Source organism: Curcuma longa, chromosome 1 (genome assembly GCF_044706935.1).
Source record: "Curcuma longa cultivar G26 ecotype Majalengka, Jawa Barat chromosome 1, ITB_CL_G26_1.1, whole genome shotgun sequence".
In the NCBI taxonomy this organism is placed as follows: Eukaryota; Viridiplantae; Streptophyta; class Magnoliopsida; order Zingiberales; family Zingiberaceae; genus Curcuma; species Curcuma longa.
In genome coordinates, this window is record NC_133861.1 from 909,559 (window position 1) to 930,650 (window position 21,092).

At 38.9% G+C, this 21,092-nt stretch overlaps 2 long non-coding RNA genes and 1 pseudogene across 3 annotated transcripts; 1 reads left to right on the forward strand and 2 right to left on the reverse strand.

Moving 5' to 3' along the window:
• Window positions 1-10,669: 10,669 nt before the first annotated feature.
• LOC141844013 (uncharacterized) lies at window positions 10,670-12,709 on the reverse strand. The gene is made up of 3 exons (XR_012603131.1): window positions 12,222-12,709; window positions 11,445-11,504; window positions 10,670-10,701 (listed from the first exon to the last, which is right to left on the reverse strand). It is a non-coding gene; the product is annotated as an uncharacterized LOC141844013 (long non-coding RNA).
• A 405-nt stretch (window positions 12,710-13,114) lies between these two features.
• The window catches only part of LOC141814348 (uncharacterized), a 9,285-nt pseudogene continuing 1,307 nt past the window's right edge, over window positions 13,115-21,092 (forward strand).
• LOC141843042 (uncharacterized) lies at window positions 18,995-20,578 on the reverse strand. Of its 2 annotated transcripts, none has more exons than XR_012603025.1 (4): window positions 20,498-20,578; window positions 19,496-19,569; window positions 19,312-19,395; window positions 18,995-19,223 (listed from the first exon to the last, which is right to left on the reverse strand). It is a non-coding gene; the product is annotated as an uncharacterized LOC141843042 (long non-coding RNA). The 2 variants fall into 2 exon arrangements; XR_012603044.1 differs by lacking the exon at window positions 20,498-20,578 and adding an exon at window positions 19,645-19,657.

Here is a 21,092-nt window from a genome sequence, read left to right on the forward strand (position 1 = left end):
CAGGACCTGTTCAAACAGATCAAAACAGGGATGCTTCTGTGCGGACGACAAGCAGATGTGTCGAGCTCCCGCTTCCTCAATCGGAGAAGATGAACTGCCGAGATGCTCAAGGAAACGGCGTACCTGGGGGTTCCTTGAACCGCGCCGGAAAAGGTACTCGAAACGGCTCAAGTTTGGCGGAAGAAGCTCGCGATCAGCGGGGAAGCGCGATCAAGAAGTACTCGAAGCAGCTCGAGTTTGGAGAATTATTCAATATCCTCCACGATGTAGCGGTCCTAGTTGCATGGATCTGAGCTGCAAGATCAGAAACACAGAGCAGCCACTCTCTGCCCTGTGCGCAAGTGTTGATCAGGAAGATCCGACGTGGCTGCTCAACGACCAGAGGTGGAGAAGAGATCAGGGAGACCTCCACAACTGCAGCAAGGAGCTTTCAATTCAGAACAGGCGATGATTTGGCGGCGTCACACAGAGCAGCTTCTCTGTGACCTGCGCGTGCCGGACGGGAGCCTCGATCGCAGTCAACGGGCTACGATCGTTGCTGAAGGTGGCTTCATGGCTGGCAGCAACGTCGGAAGAAGATCGTAGGGTTGGTCCGACGGCGCACTCAGGTTCTCCTCCACGCGCCGGTGGTGTTTGTGCAGACAGGATCAGTAGATGGCGCCGCGCTTGGGAGAAGACGATGAACAACCCCCGCGATTGAGAAGCTACAGTAGCGGCTTCACGTGTGAAGAAGAGAAGTCGGCGGAATGAGGAGAACGGCGCTAGGGTTGGGAGTTCTCCTTGCCACTGCGAGCAACGAGAGAAAGACACACGCGCACGCGAGGAAGGCGCGTGGCGGCGGCGAACAGAGAGAAGGGGATCGTTGCGGCGGTTAAATCTTAACCTAAGTTATCTTCACTCTGATACCATGTTAAAAAGAATATGGAAAACTTGTCTTATTACAAGGGATAACCCCTTATTTATACATGAATATAACGATTATTGTAGGAGAATTATTCTAAAAGAATAAACAGATTATTTATCCCTAAATATTCTAACAATTTCTTTGGTTGCAATATTAGAATGCCATAACAAGTGGAATGCTTCAATATATGTTTAACTATTGTGTTCATCTAATCATTATGCTAATTGTGCTTATATGGTCTATCTGGTCTATGTTGGAATAATGATTCCTCCCTTGTTGATATGCCTAACCATAATCTTATGATCAAACTTAGATGATGAACTTCATGGATCCAATGCAGAGCCTTGATTAACTTCAAACTCATGGTTGATCATCAAGCATGGGACAGAAGACTAGTGTAATGTATGTCTTGTCATGGTAAACTTATGCTTATTCTCAAGTAGATTGATTATATTGATGTTGTGATAACAGCATAGAGATTAAGTTATAAAGACCTCATCTTTTTTTGAAGTCTTATAACAATGAATCGATTAAGGACCTTTCCCTTTGATTGGAATCTTCTTGTTGGATACAACATTTGTATTTTTGATTGGACAAGATTGGTGATCAACTTAGAAAAGTCATTTTGACTTGTCTATCTAGTAATAAAACCATATCCAAGAGGATGAACAAGTTTTAAGGCTTTGATTCATCTCTTTAAATTCTTAGGCATCTGATTAGATCAACCTATTTGATTCTTCCAATCTATTTAACCACTTGACTTGCTCAACCTGTCTTACTCGTCTTGATTAGTTTAACCACACTAGCTAAACCACTTAGCGCAAGCTACGTTTACTAGCGTGCTAAGCTCGACTAACCACATGATTTGATCTAATCAGACTACCTAATCCACTCAGTTTGACTAATTTGGTTGACATAACCAATCTCTTTGGTGCACTTAGGTCTGCCCTATCCATTTGACCAATTCATATATGCCAAACATATCTTAATTAACAATCTAGCAGAGAATTAGCAAGAACCCATTCTTTGCGCTCTACAAGCATCTTGTGATGTTAAGGATATATTGATTGTTCCGGTCAGATACCGTGGACAAGCCACCAATCAATAAATGATCCGACGTGCACGACTTTCGAAAGCTCTCGTTGAAGAAAATGAAAAGGATCTGAAATACACTTTAGCAATAGATTAGATTAACACCGAAAAGTCCCGACAGACCACTCCGATGCTCAAGTTAGGGTTACTTGGAAGAGGAAGCGACTATCGAAAAAAGAAGAAAAAGTCCTCTCAATGTACCATAAAAGAAGAAGAAGTCCCCTTGACATACCTTTTTTAGGATTTATATAGTCATCCGGAAAGCATCTCCATATCAACCAGAGCAGTAACATTATGGGAGTGTACGAGGAGACCAGGCCTGATAGTCGTTGATTGCTTTTGCTTCTTTTTGGCGTTATGTGGCAAAAGAAGGATTTTCGGGGGACCAGATCTGACAACCTCGTAATCGCTCTTTTATTCTTAAGTTGTCGAGTGTTTCAGGAATATTCGCAATCCTTGTTTATGGAATTGGGACCCAAGTCAGAGTAAGGATGGCATCTGAGGCCAAGATGGTGTTTAAGATTAAGTTGACATCTGAGGCTGAAATGACATCTCAAGCCGAGATGGCGTCTAAAGATGAGATGACGTCTCAGATTGAGATGACGTCTAAAGTTGAAATGGCGACTAAGGTCGAGATGACATCTGAAGCCAAGATGACGTCTAAGGCCGAAATGGCTTAATCGGAATTTCACCGAGGTGGAGTTATCTTTCTCTTGAACTATTTTGACTTGTGTTGTCAGATCAACATGACCCTTGACTTGTGGGACGTGGTTTATTAGGGAGATTATCGCGTCACACGTTACATACGCATCATTGACGAAGAGATAAACGATTATAACATTCAAAGAATGGCTTCTTAATTAAGATCTTGCTTAATTTTAAGAAATCAAGAGTCACAAATACTACTACACTTTTGCATTGGAAATTAAAGAATATATATATGGATGGATAGTGCTGCTTTTAATGAGCATTTTATACTTCCAATGATGGCCCATCCAACTAGCAAGAGTCAAGAGCACTCCCCCATCCCACTGAACCAATCATGCTAATGCCACAATCTAAACGTTTCTCTTCTTGGACTGTTCCTTAAAAAAAGGTCATGTTAATTTCCACTGCAACTCACAAGAAATATTGACTCTCCTCTTGCCTAAGCAAAACAGTATTCTAGAAAAATAGCAATAAAAACAAATAATGAATGAATATGATTAAAGAGTTAGTGTTAGATTTGATAGAATCCATATATATCTCCACAATGATATGATATTATCCATTTTGAATTCATGTCCTCATGATTTTATTTTTGGTCTTTTAAAAAGGTCTTGTATCAATGAGATATTTTCTATTTTATAATTCTAAAATCTTTTTCATGTATTTTCACTATAAAATTTTTATTCTGATAACTGTCTATTTGACCGGGTAAATTGGGGCTAGATTGGACCGGTTTGGATAGTATTTTATATCACAAATACGGATTTTGGATTATTTCTTTATTTTTGGATGAATTGTGTTGGTTATTTTGATTTTAATTAATTTATGGGATTTTATGGATATTAATTTGTGTGTAATTTATTTTGCAGGAAATTAACTTTGATGAAATCAAGCTTGGTTCGAGTTCGGGTCAATTTGAAGATCAATTCAAAGAAATCAGCTCAACCAAGGGGCAAATTCGGGTTAAATCTGTTAAAAGACTCAGATCAAGCCTAACCCAATCTCAAGTTAACCTCAATTTCAATCCAAATCCATATAAGCCTAGCCCACTATTTAAGCCCATCTCACTTCCATTATTCGGGCCGGCCCAACATCAAATCTAATTCAATTGCATCCGGTCCAATTGCAATCCCGGTTCAGCACAGGCGCCGGTTCACCGAAGCCATAAAAACTTCGCCGGTCCACTGCAGCAAAGGGAGCTCGTTCGCGTAGTAGGGTTTCTTCTCCCCGACTTTCTTCTCCTCTCTCGCGACGGCGTCTTCGAGCTCCCGCCGTCGCGAGCTTCCATCCGTCTCGCCGCCGCTTCTATTCTCCGACCAAGCCGACAGCAGTTAGAGGACGAACGCCGACCGCCTCTCCTCACGGATGTGCCGAAGGGAGCTCCGTCTGTGATTTCAGCGGAGCAGTTCTCTGACCCCTTGTCTGTGATTTCAGCAAGGAGTCGCCGGCCACCGTCCATCTCCATTGTCACCGGAAAATCAGCAAGGTAAGGTTTTCTTCTTCTCGTTCTGAGTTCTTGTCTGTGATTTCAGCAGGGATGACGCTTGAGGAGGATGCTTTTCCTGCGCTGTTTCCGTTCGTGGTTTGCCGTGGGTGATTTCTCCGGAGAACTCCATCTTCACCGGCGCAATTTCTCCTTCTGGTGCCTTGGCTCTGTTCGGTTCTGAATAGGGCTCGTCTGTGATTTCAGCGGGGAATCCACTGGACTCTGTCTGCGATTTGCAGCAGAGGTTCACCGGTTGTCTTCGAAGCCACTGTCCCCGGAAATGGCAAGGTAAGGATCAATGGTCTCCATGTTTCTGATGGTTTGTCTGTGATTTCAGCAGGTCATTAGGACAGCGGGTGAAGGATTTACGCCTTCGTCTATCCGGCTAAGTCTTGCTGGCGGCGATTTGTAGCAGCAAGATTCCATGGTCCCGTGGGTTGATTCAATCGGAGATTTTTGAGGATACTTTGTTCTGTGCCGATTGGGAGAGGGAGGTTTCCCTTATCATCTCCATTTTCTTTTCTGTTCTTGTACTTTCCTATTTGTTGCTGTTTAATTCAACCGAAAACTCCCATGTTCATTGTATATAAATTGTGAATGCTGTAAATATGTTTTAATTCTAATTTCTGATTCACTGTTTTAACCTAACTCTGTTTTAACCTTAACTCTAATTCATTCTAATCCATATATTGTATGTTTATGTAGTATAATGAATAAGATTTGATTCTTGAATAAACAGAGTTGTAGATAGGAATGAATAAGTCAATAAATAGGAACCCCACATCAACGGTCTAGGAATAAACATCCAGTCATTGAGTCCGAGAGAGACGACCCGGACCTCCCTATACCAATTAAGGCGATAATAAGAGGTTTGGTTAAATAAATTATTAATTTTGATGGGTGTAAGTGACACATTTAATAAAGGGAAAATGTAAATAAATAATAAAAAAATTCCCATACAAAAATACACCGCATCAAAATTTTGGCGCCGTTGCCGGGGACTCAAATGATGTTTGTTTATTTTAGACTGTAAATAGGTGTTATTGTTTGTTTATTCTTTAGTTTATTCATTTCATTTATTCATTTGTTTATTCATTATATTCATTTATTCATTTTATTCATTCATTCATTCTTTATTATTTAATTCTTTTATTCTAATGATCTTGAGGGTGTTGATTTTAGGTGCACTATGACTTGGTCGTGACTTGTCTATATTGGAGAGGTGCACGAAAGTGTAGGGAATTGCACTGAGTCCCTAGGATCACTTTCATTATTTTGCTGGATCCGTCTGCAGAGTTGAGAACCCAGGGCGATCAGGAATCAAGGGACTCCTCTAGCGACGATCCATCTTCCCAGGGAAAGGGGAGTAAACTATCTTTTCTTGTTTTTCTTTCTTTTGTGTATATAATTGTTTAATTCTTTTGCTTCTTTTCTGTAAATAGGATGTGTATAATTAGGATGTGTATATATATTCGTTATTGTATGTTTCCTTTCTTTGTACATATCACATGATTTGGTTAGTTTAGGATGTATATAATGATTGATTTATTCTTTCTTAGCTTAGGTTGTATATAAATAAACAACTTAGCTTAGGTTGTGTATAAATAATAACTTAGTTTAGGATTTGTATATTTATTCATTTTTGATTCTTTTCACAATAAATTTTCCCCTACATGATTTCATTCATCTTAGGATTTGTGATGATGTAGTTAAATGAGTTTATCGGATTTTTAGAGATTACAAAGCATGAAAGAGTTTGTGGACTGCGTGAGGAAATAACCTAGTGATGGATGTCACTTTGAAAAGTTGAGATGATGACTTACATTTACCTAGAGAGGACTGAGCCTGATTAATTCCTTTGTTGAGTGGCACTCATGGAGAATGTTAAGCTAGAACTTGCTTGATTCTGTTGAAATCACAATAACATGAGGTTACATTAATTATGAAGGCATTTCATTATCCCACATCCATTTTATTTTCTTAGTATAGGTCTCAATAAATTCTCCCATCATCTGTTCCATTTTCCCTATCATGTTTTGTTTTTCTTTGCTATTGGAATTGGAAATCTTAATTGTTGAGATGAGTTTTGCCCGGGACGGACAATAGTTCAAGTGTGGGGGTGTGCTTAATTGTTTCACCATGAACAAACTAATAGTTCTAGTTGATTTTAGTTCATTTGTTAGAGAGTGGTGTTGTTTTAATTTTTGTTATTTTGTGTATTTCTTTTTGGTTGGTAGTGTAGGTTGTTGAAAAAAAAAAAAAACCTGCTTCTGTTGAAAAAAAAAAAAAAAAAAAAAAAAAAAAAAGCTTCTGTTGTAAAAAAAAAAAACAGAAAAGAAAAAAAAAACAAATTCGAAAAAACAAAGGAAAAAAAAAAAAAAAAAAAAAATCTGAAAAAAAAAAAATCAGCTTGAAAAAAAAAAAAAAAAAAAACTTCAGTTGAAAAAAAAATAATATTTTGTTTAGTTGTTGTTCCAAATAATATTTGTTGTTTATTTGTTGTTTAGTTGATAGCAAAATAAGAGTTTGTGAGTGGAAGATAGTTGGTAGCAAGTTTTCTTTTTGGATTCTCCTATTATGATCTTCATTAAAAATGATTTGAGTTTAGGAGAAGAGTGGAATGGTATGTCTTGCTATTAGCTTTTCCCCATGCTAGCGTGGATGATATGTTCTCTTGGGCATTGCTTACTATACTCATCTATGAAACATATTAGGTGTTTTCATTTCTTCCACTTATTTCCCTTATTGCATTATCTCCCTATTTTTCTACACACATCATTGTTTTTGCTTTACTTCTCTTATCATGTTTTCTTTGCAATTCTAATAAGCCTTCATGATTGTGAAACCTTATGCATATATAGTGGTGGAGATAAGAAGTAGAGCAAGCCTATGGTAAGGCATGATCCATGATGTGTTTGAGAGAGCTCCACTTTTATCTTGTTATTGAGGAAGAGCCACTCTATTATTTTATCCTGTGAGGTTACGGTCATCATTCTTGGCTTTATTCAGAGTAGATTGAAATTGCTGTGTTATTGATCCATGTAGGAAATAAGTTCTGGATTGTTTGTATCTTTAATATTTGGTATTCTTATTTAGCTTATCATTACAAACTCTTAATTTGGTGGATCATTGTTAGGGGAGAAATAAATGTATATTAGTTTACTTTCACGGGACGTGAAAGAATAAGTGTGGGGGATTTGATAACTGTCTATTTGACCGGGTAAATTAGGATCATATTGGTTAAATTTGATTATATTTCATATCACAAATTGGGCTTTTGTCTTATTTTTTATCTTGAATTAATTGTGTCTTTATTCTATTTTCTTATTATTTTGAGGTATTTAACGATATTAATTTGTGGTAATTTATTTGGCAGGAAATTACTTTGAAGATAATCAAGCTTTTCGAGGATTAAATTGAAGATCAATTCAAAGAAATCAGCTCAACCAAGGTTCAAATTGGGTTAAATTGAAAAGACTCAGATCAAGCCTAATTCAACTCAAGTTAACCTCAATTTCAATCCAAATCCATATCAAGCCCAGCCCACTATTTAAGCCCATCTCACTTCCATCCGGCCCACGGGCCGGCCCAACATTCAAATCTAACCCAATTGCATCCGGTCCAATTGCAATCCCGGTTCATCACAGGCGCCGGTTCAGTGAAGCAGACGGCACTTAAAAACTTCGCCGGTCCACTGCAGCAAAGGGAGCTCGCCAGTTAGGTTTTCCCCGATATCTTCTTCTCCTCTCTCGCGACGGTGTCCACCGAGCTCCCGCCGTCGCGAGCTTCCATCCATCTCGCCACCGCCTCTATTCTCCGATCAACTCCGGCAGCAGCTGGAGGACGAACGCCGCCCGCCTCTCCTCACGGATGTGCCGAAGGGAGCTTCGTCTGTGATTTCAGCGGAGCAATTCTCTGAACCCTTGTCTGTGATTTCAGCAAGGCGTCGCCGGCCACCGTTCACCCCATTGTCACCGGAAAAGCAAGGTAAAGGTTTCCTGTTCTCGTTCTGAGTTCTTTGTTGTGACTTCAGCAGGGACGAAGGCTGGAGAAGGATGTTTTCGCCTGCGCTGTTTCCGTTTGTGTCTCGCCGTGAGTGACTTCTCCGGCGAGATCCATCTTCACCGGCGCGATTCCCCCTTCTGGTGTGTTGGTTCTGTTCGGTCTTGAATAGGGTGGTTCCTCGCGATTTCCCCTTCCTCCTTCCGATCGGTGCTAAGCAACGGCAGCAACTCCGAGTGAAAAGATCCGGCAGCCACTTCTCCCTTCCCTGTCGTCGATGGTGCCCGGCGACAGCACCCCTTCGCCTCCTCAGAAGCGCCGGACGTTTGCCGGTCCTCGTCTGTGATTTCAGCGGGGAATCCACTGGACTCTGTCTGCGATTTGCAGCAGAGGTTCACCGGTTGTCTTCGAAGCCACTGTCCCCGGAAATGGCAAGGTAAGGATCAATGGTCTCCATGTTTCTGATGGTTTGTCTGTGATTTCAGCAGGTCATTAGGACAGCGGGTGAAGGATTTACGCCTTCGTCTATCCGGCTAAGTCTTGCTGGCGGCGATTTGTAGCAGCAAGATTCCATGGTCCCGTGGGTTGATTCAATCGGAGATTGTTGAGGATACTTTGTTCTGTGCCGATTGGGAGAGGGAGGTTTCCCTTATCATCTCCATTTTCTTTTCTGTTCTTGTACTTTCCTATTTGTTGCTGTTTAATTCAACCGAAAACTCCCATGTTCATTGTATATAAATTGTGAATGCTGTAAATATGTTTTAATTCTAATTTCTGATTCACTGTTTTAACCTAACTCTGTTTTAACCTTAACTCTAATTCATTCTAATCCTAATTTGTAACTTAATCCTAATTGCTAACACTAATTCTAACTTGTTGTATGTTGTATGTTGTATGTTAGCATTGATATATAATGTAGATGTAGATTTATATATTGTATGTTTATGTAGTATAATGAATAATGTTGTTTAATAAATAAAATAAGTGGTTGAATAATTGTATGTTTGATGATTGATTGAGTGATGACCATGAATAGAATAATGAACATGTTCTAACGTTTATATTGTTGTTGTGTTGTATGTGAAATAGGATTTGATTCTTGAATAAACAGAGTTGTAGATAGGAATGAATAAGTCAATAAATAGGAACCCCACATCAACGGTCTAGGAATAAACATCCAGTCATTGAGTCCGAGAGAGACGACCCGGACCTCCCTATACCAATTAAGGCGATAATAAGAGGTTTGGTTAAATAAATTATTAATTTTGATGGGTGTAAGTGACACATTTAATAAAGGGAAAATGTATATAAATAATAATAAATTCCCATACAAAAATACACCGCCATCAATATCTAATACCAATTATTAATACAAGAATCGATAAATGATCAAAACACTAGAGGATAAAGCATTGACTTGCAAATGTAAATTCCTTTTTCTCTACAGTGTATGGTCAAACAATGCTCTAATGTTTTTTAAATTGAGCTCATGTATATGTTCAAGTTAGAGTGAGCATAACAAAATAATAAGAACATACATAAGAACATGGATAAGTAAAGACAATTCAATAATATAATTATTTTACATGGTTTGGACCCTCAATTTTACTCCATGGCCTAATGATTTATTTAATGCATCAAACTTGGAATCCCAATAGCAAGAGCTCCTTTATTAAAAGTGAAGAAACCTCATGTAAAGTGTATCTTCTTCTAGAGTATGGAAATGAAAGCTTAAGTGTTAGCACAATCACTCTCTAAGTGGTCAGGTTCGACTTTGAATTTTGATAATTGAGCAAAGGATTCAAGTTATGTCTTGCATATATTTTGATTATTGTGTTAAATTGTGTGGAAATCCGACAGGATGCACTTGGAGTTCGTCATTCGACAAGGTTGAGTGTGGATGATAGTCGACCAAGGCAACACATTCAATGACTTGGAGGTATGATAAAGTCCAAAGATGGTTGCACGAGGTAGTTGAGGGATCACAAGATAAGAAGCATTTTGGTGATGTTAAAGTAGCTTGTGGAGCTTAATTAACTTGATGGGCTTCATGGCTCAAGATCTGTGAGTGATCAGGGAATTACAAAATGAGGAGCATTGAGACTCAATGTTAATTATAACTGAAAGAAGATGAAATGTATAGGTAAAGTGTGAAGAATGACACATGAAGTTAGACAAGGGCTCGATGTCACGCCCCGGGAGACGGCTGTCCGAAAATTTCGACAGCATCTCCCCTGTAACGTTGACAATTACCCTGAATACATATATATACAAAGAGGCCTACAAGGCCACAAATAAGCCTACACGGCTACAATCCATAAACAAAACCAAACTACATCACAAGTACTAAAACTGAAATAAGATCCACAACTAGTAACATATCACAGGCACACCAAAACCACAAGATGTATTCGAAAATCTACATGATTACAATCCATAAACAAAACCAAAAGTGCCGAGGTCATCTCGACATGGGACTAGCAGCTCGGCTCTCCAGACAGACGTCATCCTGAAAAGAGAAATCAACCAATGGGATGAGTTCAAAGAACTCAACGGGTATTCAATGGATATGTATAATAAACTATCTACTAGTAAATAATCATGCCTGTACAGAAAGAAATACACACTGGAACTGGGGAAACTGTACATACCAGAATCACCTACCATAATGCATCAGGCCTCCTGTGTACGCATATCAAACATATGCATGCAATAACCAAATACAATAAACACAACCAAATGCAAGTGCAATCATGCAATATGCACATGTAGAAATGACATGTCCTGGTCACCCTGATGCCCGTCTGATCCATCACCCATATGTGAGGTCGCGTGGGAACTATGCCCGTCAGATCCATCACACTCAAATGGTGAGGTCGCGTGGGAACTGTATCATACCCGTCAGATCCATCATCCATATGTGAGGTCGCGTGGGAACTATGCCCGTCAGATCCATCACACTCAAATGGTGAGGTCGCGTGGGTAGAGTGGTGACCACTGTGCACTCTGACGTCACTGCTACTGCGTGACCGAGTGGACAGTATGCTGGCCAGCATGTAAAAATGCAGAGATGATATGCACCATCATAATATAATATCACATGCATAGCAGAAATAACGAGTCAAATGCACGATAGATAACAAAAACATACTATCTAAATCAAGCAGTGATCGGTGATCAATATAAACACATGCAAGGCATAAAATTTACTGCGAGTGATAGTAATCTAAACATATCAGTTAAAATACCCGCCTTTCGATTGTAGTCCGTATCAACAAGGAAAATCTCTGTCCAGGAATCCGAGTCAATATCCTGTAATTAGAATAAATAACATTTCTAATTACAACGATATGTATATTTGTATTTTTCTATTAAATAAAACCTTAGCTGATTTGATTAGCTTGTTTTTGTGATGACTAGATGGGTCTAAGAGAAATATTATAGGCTGGTCTGTGCAAGGCCTTTGCAATGTCCACCATGTTCACAACGTTGGTATTGATACCATTCCCATGACTCTCTATTTTGGTTATCATCTTTGCATCTTATAACGATAGAAGGCATCATCACTATCCAAAGCGCCTATATTCTACAAAGCCATCTTTGCCTATAAAGACATAACTAGATAGGAACTCCAACACCGAATGTCCGGCAATCACAGAAGACACTCAAACTCTATTTTTCCTCGGTGCAGTATTAAGAAGTGACTACAATAGAAACAATGGCTCTGAGTTGCAGCCTTGGATACTTGTATTCTCTAGAAAAGCTTGCACATAAGCAAAATCTTCCAACAAGCATAAATATATATATATATATTTTTCTAAATGTTGGACAATATTCTCTAAGTAACCCATTTGATCCCAAAAGAAAGACTCTGTTCAGATATAAAAGATGACCTACACTTAACTCGCTCCACTTTATCTAATAAAAATTGTTGAAACCAATGCAGACAACTTCAATTGAATTTAATATATATCCTACGCGAGATTGCAACAGAGGTTTCTTGGAAGCCAATTCAGAGAGAATCTTTACCTCTTCAGAAACTCCGGCTCGCGTGTCAACCAAGCAAGGACAAGCGAGCGACGGCGTCGAACAAAGAGGGTCGCCGAAGGGAGAGGAGGCACGGCGGCAAAGCCGGCTGAAGGCAGCGACGGAGCGGCGTCGGCTAGGGCACAGAGAAGAGACGGCGGCAAGCGGTGGCGTCGGCTGTGCCGGTGGCTGTGTAGAGGGGAAGCGACGGCAACCGAGGTTTGCTGGGGCCGTTGCTCAGGGAGGGGACCTCACGCTGGTTGCGATTTCGAGCAGTAAGACGGTGCACGGCGAAGGAAGGAAGCCGGCGGCCGACGGTGGCGATCTTCACAGCGACAGCGGCGTCGGCAGAGGGAAAAATCGCGATGGCCCACGCGGAAGATGGAGAAGGAGAAGAGGTAAAGTGCTGTGCGTTACCGGTGGAAGAAGAAAAGAGGAGAAGCGCCGGTTTCACGCGGAGGTGAAAGGAGATACGGCGTCCCCCTTTTACTGCGTTGCGGGCGGAGAAGTCGGGCACGCAAACGGAAGAAGAAGAAGCGTCGGGGGTTATGGGTTCCTAATGGGTTTCGGGTTTTAAACCCGTTAACCATTAACTTTTTTTTTTTAAATTACCGTATTTTACAGTATTCCAACCGTTAATTCGCTAACAACTAGTCAACAAGACTAGCTGATAAACTGGGCGGGCTCCTGTGTAATATAGAGAACAGACTAGCTAACAAAGTCATAGATGACTTCTACGAAATATAGAGAAAATAATATATTAATTAATTAATCCAACTAACCTTCCTCATAGAGCGTGGTGTATATATATCAAGATGCTGACTTTAAGAGGGACGCCACAGATAGAATTAAAGATATATATAAATTAAGTCTAGATGCCGATCGAAGAGCTAAGGCAACTTAATCGTTTATGTCTGTCTGGAAGCTAGATAATACAACAGTCCAACTTCAACTCTTCGATCAACAGTAAGCCAAGGCTTCCCCCTTCTCCATCCCCCGTCTAATATTTCAAGGACTGCAGCAATATGAGCTGCAACAGCAACAGCAACAGCAGCAGCTGGGCGAAAAGATTGCCATGGTTGGTCAAAAACGAAGCATCTTACGAGGTGGTGCCGGATTTGGAGGGCAGAACGAATAAGAGGAGCATCGTAGGCGTGCGAGGAGTCGTCGCAGTTTTCGTCTTGCTCGTCTGCCTCGTTGGTTTCTTCTCGACTCGATGGATCGATGGAACAGTATGTCTTCTTACTTCATCTCTTAATTCTTATGCGCTTAATTACTTGTGCACTTCGTCCAGTACTTCATCATAATATCGTAATAGTCTTCTATATGATCTTACTCTCAAATTTGAATCAAAATTCATATCTTTCCTTCTCATCCTCATTTACACCTCTATCCTCGTTGAGTATTCAACTTTCATCTTCATCCTCATATTTATATAAGAGGATAAAATATCTATCCTCATAGATTAGATATCCTCTATATCAATAATTTTCTTTATTTCATCCAACAAAAACACACTAAAATTAACATCATATCAAAAAATATGATTTAACAAAAATAAAAAAATATTTATAAGCTACGGGAGAGAAGTTAGAAAGAGAGAAAAAAATCATATTTTAATTTTTCTTTAGTTGGTCGCTGATAAAATAAATATATATATATATATATATCCGTATCTGAAAATTTATATACTCGATTATTTAATTATTTAATCAAGTAAAAAAAATTCTTCCATACTCCCTTTTATTTGGGTTGGATATTTAATTCTGGTCGAGTTTAGAAAAAATTATCATTTCTATCCTGTTACAGTGATCGTGAATTTTTGTTACCCAAAAAAAAACGAGAAAGAGACAGACACAAACTAAGGTTTGGTTATGGTTATGGTTCAACATCAAGCATTAGACTATTTTTTTGTTTTTTTTTGTTTTTTTCTTTTGTTCATATCAGTTGGCGGTCCTCTTTAATCCATCCATCCATTTCAAGGTGTTGCAAAGTTGACTTTCATTCGAGGTCACAATATTCGAGGTCACGAAGACTTTGATGAGGATCGATCTGTTTCAAATTTATTAATAATTAACTCTTTCTTAATTATCAATTATTCCCTATATATGATTTCATACTTCCTATAACATATATATATTTAATTACTCTGATCATACAATTAGATTAGATTGGTCGACCTAGTCAATCTATCTAGATAAATCATTTAAGTCAATCAAACCGATCGAATAGAAAGCCAAATAATACTAGAGAAATCAAATAGTTCAAGGACAACCACAAGAGGTAGGGTTATCAAGGGAGTAATTATATTAGGGACTACTTAATGCACATAAGAATCATATTGACATAAAAAAGATAAATCAATAATTATTTATCTTTCCACTCAATAAAAAAAATTACATCAATAACAAAAAAGATAATATAACTAATAATCATCTAATTGGTCAAAAAATAAATTGTTAGGTTATTTTATTAGAAAGGTTGTTATTTTATAAAGAATAGGACGTGTCCTCAAAATATAAAAGGGATTAGAATCTCATGTATTGATCAAATTTTAAGTTAATCTAATTTATAATTTCATTTTCTCTAATTGAGAAGATTGTATCTTTATTCCTTCTATTGTGCTACATCAAATGGGTAATGTTCAAAATTTTTTCATCCATCTTAATTGTTATTATTTCTCTTAACCATCATTTTCTTTCTCCCACCATCGTTATCCCATCTATCATATCAAGTAGTGTTGTTTCATTTTCTCCATCATCATCGCTTTTATTGAGGTTTTCTTCTCTCATTATCAGAACATGTCATTTCTCATCTTTCATCATTTTATTCTATCACTATCATTAATTTCCTATTTTTATTTCATCTTATAATTATTATTTTTTTCAACCATCATTTTTCTTTCCTCCACCATCATCATTCACACCCTATTTCTTCTCTGCACAATCACTATTCTCTGTTTTTCACTACTAATTTCTTCCACCATCGCTACTTTCATTTACTGTTATTATTCACCTTGCCTGATTTCCTCCTCACACAATCCTTTATTCCTTTTTTTTCCTACTACTAATTCATCATTTTTATTGAAATTTCTTACTTCCAAAGTATAATTAAGTTAGTTACAATAAAACATAATTGTTGAAGTGGACAAGAATCGAATCTCAACAAAGCCGAAGTCATATCCTCCTCCATCGTGACCAACTGCAACTTCTTGATTTACCTTCTCATAAATGATCATGGAACCGACCGTGTGAAACCGCTAGGATTATAGATTCCAAGAGATTTCTTCTTCCATAATCATCAGCATACATTGTTTCTTCCACCACATTCTTCACTCATCTACTATACCATCTCCACCTTTCACAGTTTTATTCCACGACCATCATTAATTCCATGACTTTTAAACGACTTAGGCTATCTAGGTGTTTTGAGTGGTCAAACAATGTATCAGTCTTGACAAATTAATTAGACTAGTTGGGGCGACTAATCAATCAAACCAATCAAGCATATTAGGCATATTATACTAGTTTATTAACGTCGAACAGAATAACGATTATTCTGGAAGTAAAAGATTAAAGGAGAATTGTGAAAGAAAATAAATACGAGAAATTGAGAAAAATGAAGAGAAAGTCGTGACAGCACCGTTTCTAAAATTTTACCAAAAAAGAAAATATGTATTCAATTATCAAAACTGATCGAAAATAATTAAACATGCCTATAAATAGATCATAAACCAAACCCTTATATTATTTCAGATGTTTAAAATCATCGTAGAACTCATCTTAAAAGTTTTTCTACGAACACTAGTTTTACCTCCGACGTAGTCACGCATCTATCCTTTAAGAACACTAGATTCTTCTGAGAATGTAATGTAATCATTAGAAATCTTCAGGTAACTCAATTCATTGTTTAGATTTGATTGAGTTCTTAGCAAACTGATTTCTTTATCATTTGAAAGTACTAACTAATCGATCTTCATTTTGTCAATTTTTTCAGGCACGCATGCCCTCCATGGCGAACTCAATTCCACACCCCCATCACCCTCGCTACCAATCCAAACCCTTCACCTTAACCTGCCCTAATCAAACCACCCCACTATCCAACCTTTGCCGGAGGACGACGGCGACGATAGCAATAGCATCGCCGCCCTCTCCCTCTCCCTCTCCCTCTCCTTATGAACATCCTCCCTTCACGTCCTTTGGAAACTCCTATCGTTCTTGCCCATCTTACTTTCGATGGATTCATGAAGACCTAAAGCCTTGGGCATCGACTGGGATCACGCGTGACATGGTGGAACGTGCCCAGCCGATGGCCGCATTCCGCCTGCTAGTCATCAGCGGTCGGCTGTATGTGGAGCAGTACCACCACGTTTTCCAGACACGCGACCTCTTCACTTTATGGGGCTTCATCCAGCTCGCCAACCGCTTCCCCGGTCAGCTCCCAGACCTAGACCTCATGTTCAATTGTGAGGACCCGCCCACCGTCAAGAACTCCCCCTCACCCCCGCCTCTCTTTCGCTATTGCAAGGATGACACCACCGTCGACATCGTCTTCCCCGACTGGTCCTTCTGGGGCTGGTAATTAATTAATTTATTTATTTATTTATATATAATTGCTATTATTTTTATATATCATTATTTTAGGGCTGAGATTAATATAAAGCCGTGGAAGAAATTGAGTGAGGAAATGAAGGAGGCCAACAAGAAGTTGAAGTGGAAAAAGAGGCATCCATATGCATATTGGAAGGGCAATCAAGGGGTGTCTGCCCATCGACAAGACCTCATGAGGTGTAACCCTAGCAAAGCTCATGACTGGAATGCCCGAGTTCATAATCAGGTTCATTTCATTTTAATAATTAATTGTTAATATATGCTATAACAATCGTGGATGTCCAACAGGATTGGGAATCAGAGATCAAGAACGGGTTTAAGGAGTCAAACCTCGCTGAACAATGCACCTATAGGTACTTTAATTTGCATGTACATACACATATGAATAATCTTATCTACCTATTGAACTTGAACTTGAACTTGCTATAAGGTACAAGATCTTTGTAGAGGGAAGGTCATGGTCAGTGAGTGAGAAATACACTTTGGCCTGCGACTCGCCCAACTTATTCGTGACGACGCACTTCTACGACTTCATGACGAGGAACTTGATGCCCGGACAACATTTTTGGCCTATCAATGAAAATAGCATATGCAGGTCGATTAAATTTGCAGTCGATTGGGGCAACAAAAACCAGGACAAAGTAAGTCATCATATATATTGAGATTATAAATTTAGTTCATTATATTCTTTAGCCTCTAATCCTTGTGTTGGTTTGATGGAGAGCAGGCACAAAAGATAGGAAAGGAAGGAAGTGGGTTCATTTTGGACCAAGTGAGCATGGATTATGTATACCAATACATGTTACATCTACTGACTGAATACGCCAAGTTGTTGCGTTACAAGCCGAGTTTGCCGGAGAAGGCCACCGAATTGTGTTTGGAATCGATGGCCTGCGACAAGGGAAGGGAAGGTGAGGGAGTTCTTGATGGAGTCGATGGTGAGTTGGGCTAGCGATGCAGAGCCATGCACGTTGCCTCCTCCCTACAGCGCACAAGAGTTGCAAGAGTTGAGGTCGAAGAAGATTGCGGCTATCAAGCAAGTGGAGAAATGGGAGAGGGAAGCTTGGGACAAAGGACATTAACTAACTAGCTACCTAATTGATCCTATCTACTTAATTTGATCGATCACTTGCAGTTTATATATTGTTGATTTACTTTTGAGTTTTAGAAGTAGTGGATAAAATCGATTATGACAAGAAATATAATGAACAAAAGATTATTTAGCCATCTCAAAAGGAAATGCTTTTATGGTGTTGTTTGGAAGGGAAGGCAAGGCAATAAAAACCTAAACCCGAAAACCTGAAAATCCTAGAATCCTAAACCCTAATCTAAAAATTCATCTGGGAACATACATGATGGAGACATTTAATAAATGCAATAAGGAGGAGATAACTGTGTTCAAATTCTACCTACGATAATAATATCATTATCAGGTCAATGTGTCGTCGTTGGTCCAGTCAAATGAATATCTCAAGGAATATGAAGGATAAAAGTATATAGACTGCTCCATTTTCGAACTCAAATTTTGACAAAAGTAATTAGCTAATTGACTTTGACAGATCTAGTTATAAATCAAAATCCCCCAAGCATCTATTCGACCAATTCAAAATGGACAGCAGAGGAGGCTGCTTGTCCCTACCAATTTCCAGAATAACATGCAAGAAATTAAACGACTTCGAGATTGACAGTCCCAACTGTTTGGGCATCAAATTCCATCGTTGAAATGTAAGACTATCCTTGGCAATAGTCCATATATTGCTCTAGAATATAATTTAAAAAGAAGAAGAAGAAGAAAAATTCTAGGTCTGACTCTCTAATCTCAAACTATCATCCAAATAAAGACACAAAGAGGTGCTTGTCCTTTTATCGATATTTCACCTCAAGTCGATATAAAATAAGACAACATGAAGAATACCACAATTTATATATCTCATTCATATTCTCCCATGTGCTTTATTACGGACCCATATGACATATGAGTAAAGTATTTTAGAGAAATTGATTTCTGTATATTCAAAAGTTTTGGTGCCAGTGACGAGGAAGCAAGCAGCTACATTAGACGTGTATAACATGTACTTATCAACAGTCATGTTTCACAAAGTTTACGATGATCCAACAATTGAAATGATTGAGGAAACCATGCAGCTTCCAACTGATTGGTGCCAACATTACTAAGAGAAACCATATAATTCAAGGTACGGGCACAACTAGAAATCAATCAAGATAATTCCAAGACTACAGAATGAGCAGATTAAAATAATTGCATGAACTCGAACAATTTCACAAGATAACTTGCAAATGGCTACAATAATGTCTTTGAAAAACATACCTCAGCCATTTGTTTGCGCCCACAAAGCACAGCACCAGTGATGAAGGATTTAGTATATCTTTAGCTCTTGAAAAAAACTGCCTGCAATGTCGCAAAATCATATTTGACAGGAAGTAGAGTTTATAAAGAAAAATTAATCGGTCAGAAGAATTACCTCTGCATATCCTCTTTCGCCACTCCATCTTTCATCAAGTTGTGACAGAACAGGTATTATTTTCACTCCAGTTGATTCCTAGTCCTTGAATCTCTCCCAAACAGAATCACATTCAATTTCTTCAATAAATTTAATGATATTAAGATTTATAATCATGGTTGAATGATGGACTCATATCTGAGACCTGATATGTCGTTCTTTGAAGGTTTCTAGATCCATAGTAAAGGCTCACATCTTGTCTTTCAGTGGCACCAAAACCTGACTCGATTAGTGAACAAATGGGACTGTCACGACCATTCAAATACGATAAAGACATTAACAAACAATGCAAACCTGCCAACAACTGATTAAAAAATGTAGTATAGTAGAGAACTTGTACAGGATTCTGCAAACAAACAGGTAATAAGCTAAAGAGTCAGCCAAAAATGTTCCAATAGTTCCAGGAAACAAACAAAATGTAAAGTTGTCAGAGATTAGCCGATTGTACCTAGGTATGAAAGTAACAAACATCAACTATTGTGTAAAACAGATATTTAGGTCAGCTATATGGATCTCATCAAGCCATCGATGATCATACCTAAGCATTCAAAAAACATCAACTACGACAGTGTAATAGATATCTGAGTCAGCTAGATGTATCTCGTGAGCCCATTGAGCCATATGTGGTGCCATATACAACTCAAATTAGTCCAATTTCGATAGCATTTTCCACTGCTATATAACGTCCTCAACGATCAAGTCTTTATCCCACTACTTACGGCAATTGGACTGGATCCCCTATTATATCTTCATCTATATTTAAATGAATTATATTTTATTTTATGGTTGTTAACCAACTCTTCTTTGGTAACCCTCTGCTTCGATTTAATCTCATATAGCCTAATGGGGTATTGGTTGTTTTGCCGCTGATATACATACACTAAAACAGGTTTTAAAAAAAACAAATAATTGAAGCATAGACAAATGGAACGTATGGAAAATACCAATACAAAGTGAATTTTTCATCCTATTTCAATCAAATTGCCCATCGTGAAAGGGAAAATACTAATACAACCAAAGAAAAAGAAACTCTTTTATATGAAAGACAAAGGCGCAGCCAAAGGATTTTCAAGCAAAAAAGTTAGCATCTTGAGAAAAGTTGAAATGTAGCAGGAACTTCTACATGGAAACAAGAGCAGAACCCTACCTGATTCCAGATCCGGTGGCAAATATGAGGACGGTGGGAAAGGAGTCAGGAGGCGAGATAAGGTCTACCGGAATGAGGCGAGATAAGGTCTACCGGAAATCCCTTGCCCATGACCACACTCAGCGCCCAAGCCCGCACAGAAGGTCGACGGTGGAGCCGGGGGACCTCTTGGCGAGAAATTGGAACTCGCCACGGGAGGAGGCGAAGGATGGCGGGGAAGAGACGGCGAAAAGGGCGGGTTTTCGGCCTCGGGGACGCCGATCTGAAGGTACTGGCCCGGGGCGGTGAAGGATGCCGCCAGATCGGGAGCGTCGGAGATGTCCACGGCGACGTGGAATAGGGAGGCGTCCACGCCCGCGGGGGCGACGAGGTTGAGGGGCGACTGGGTCCAGGTCGCGGCGTCCTGCCTGACGGAGGCGGCGACGACGGCAGTGAGGGCGCATCGAATTTTTTATATATATATATATATATATGGAATAAAATATGATTATTATTTTTAAAATATATGAATTTGAATGGTAAATATTTATAATTATGGTTACGATAAAATTTAATCAAAATTTTTTTAATCGATAAATTTTACTTTTTTATTAAT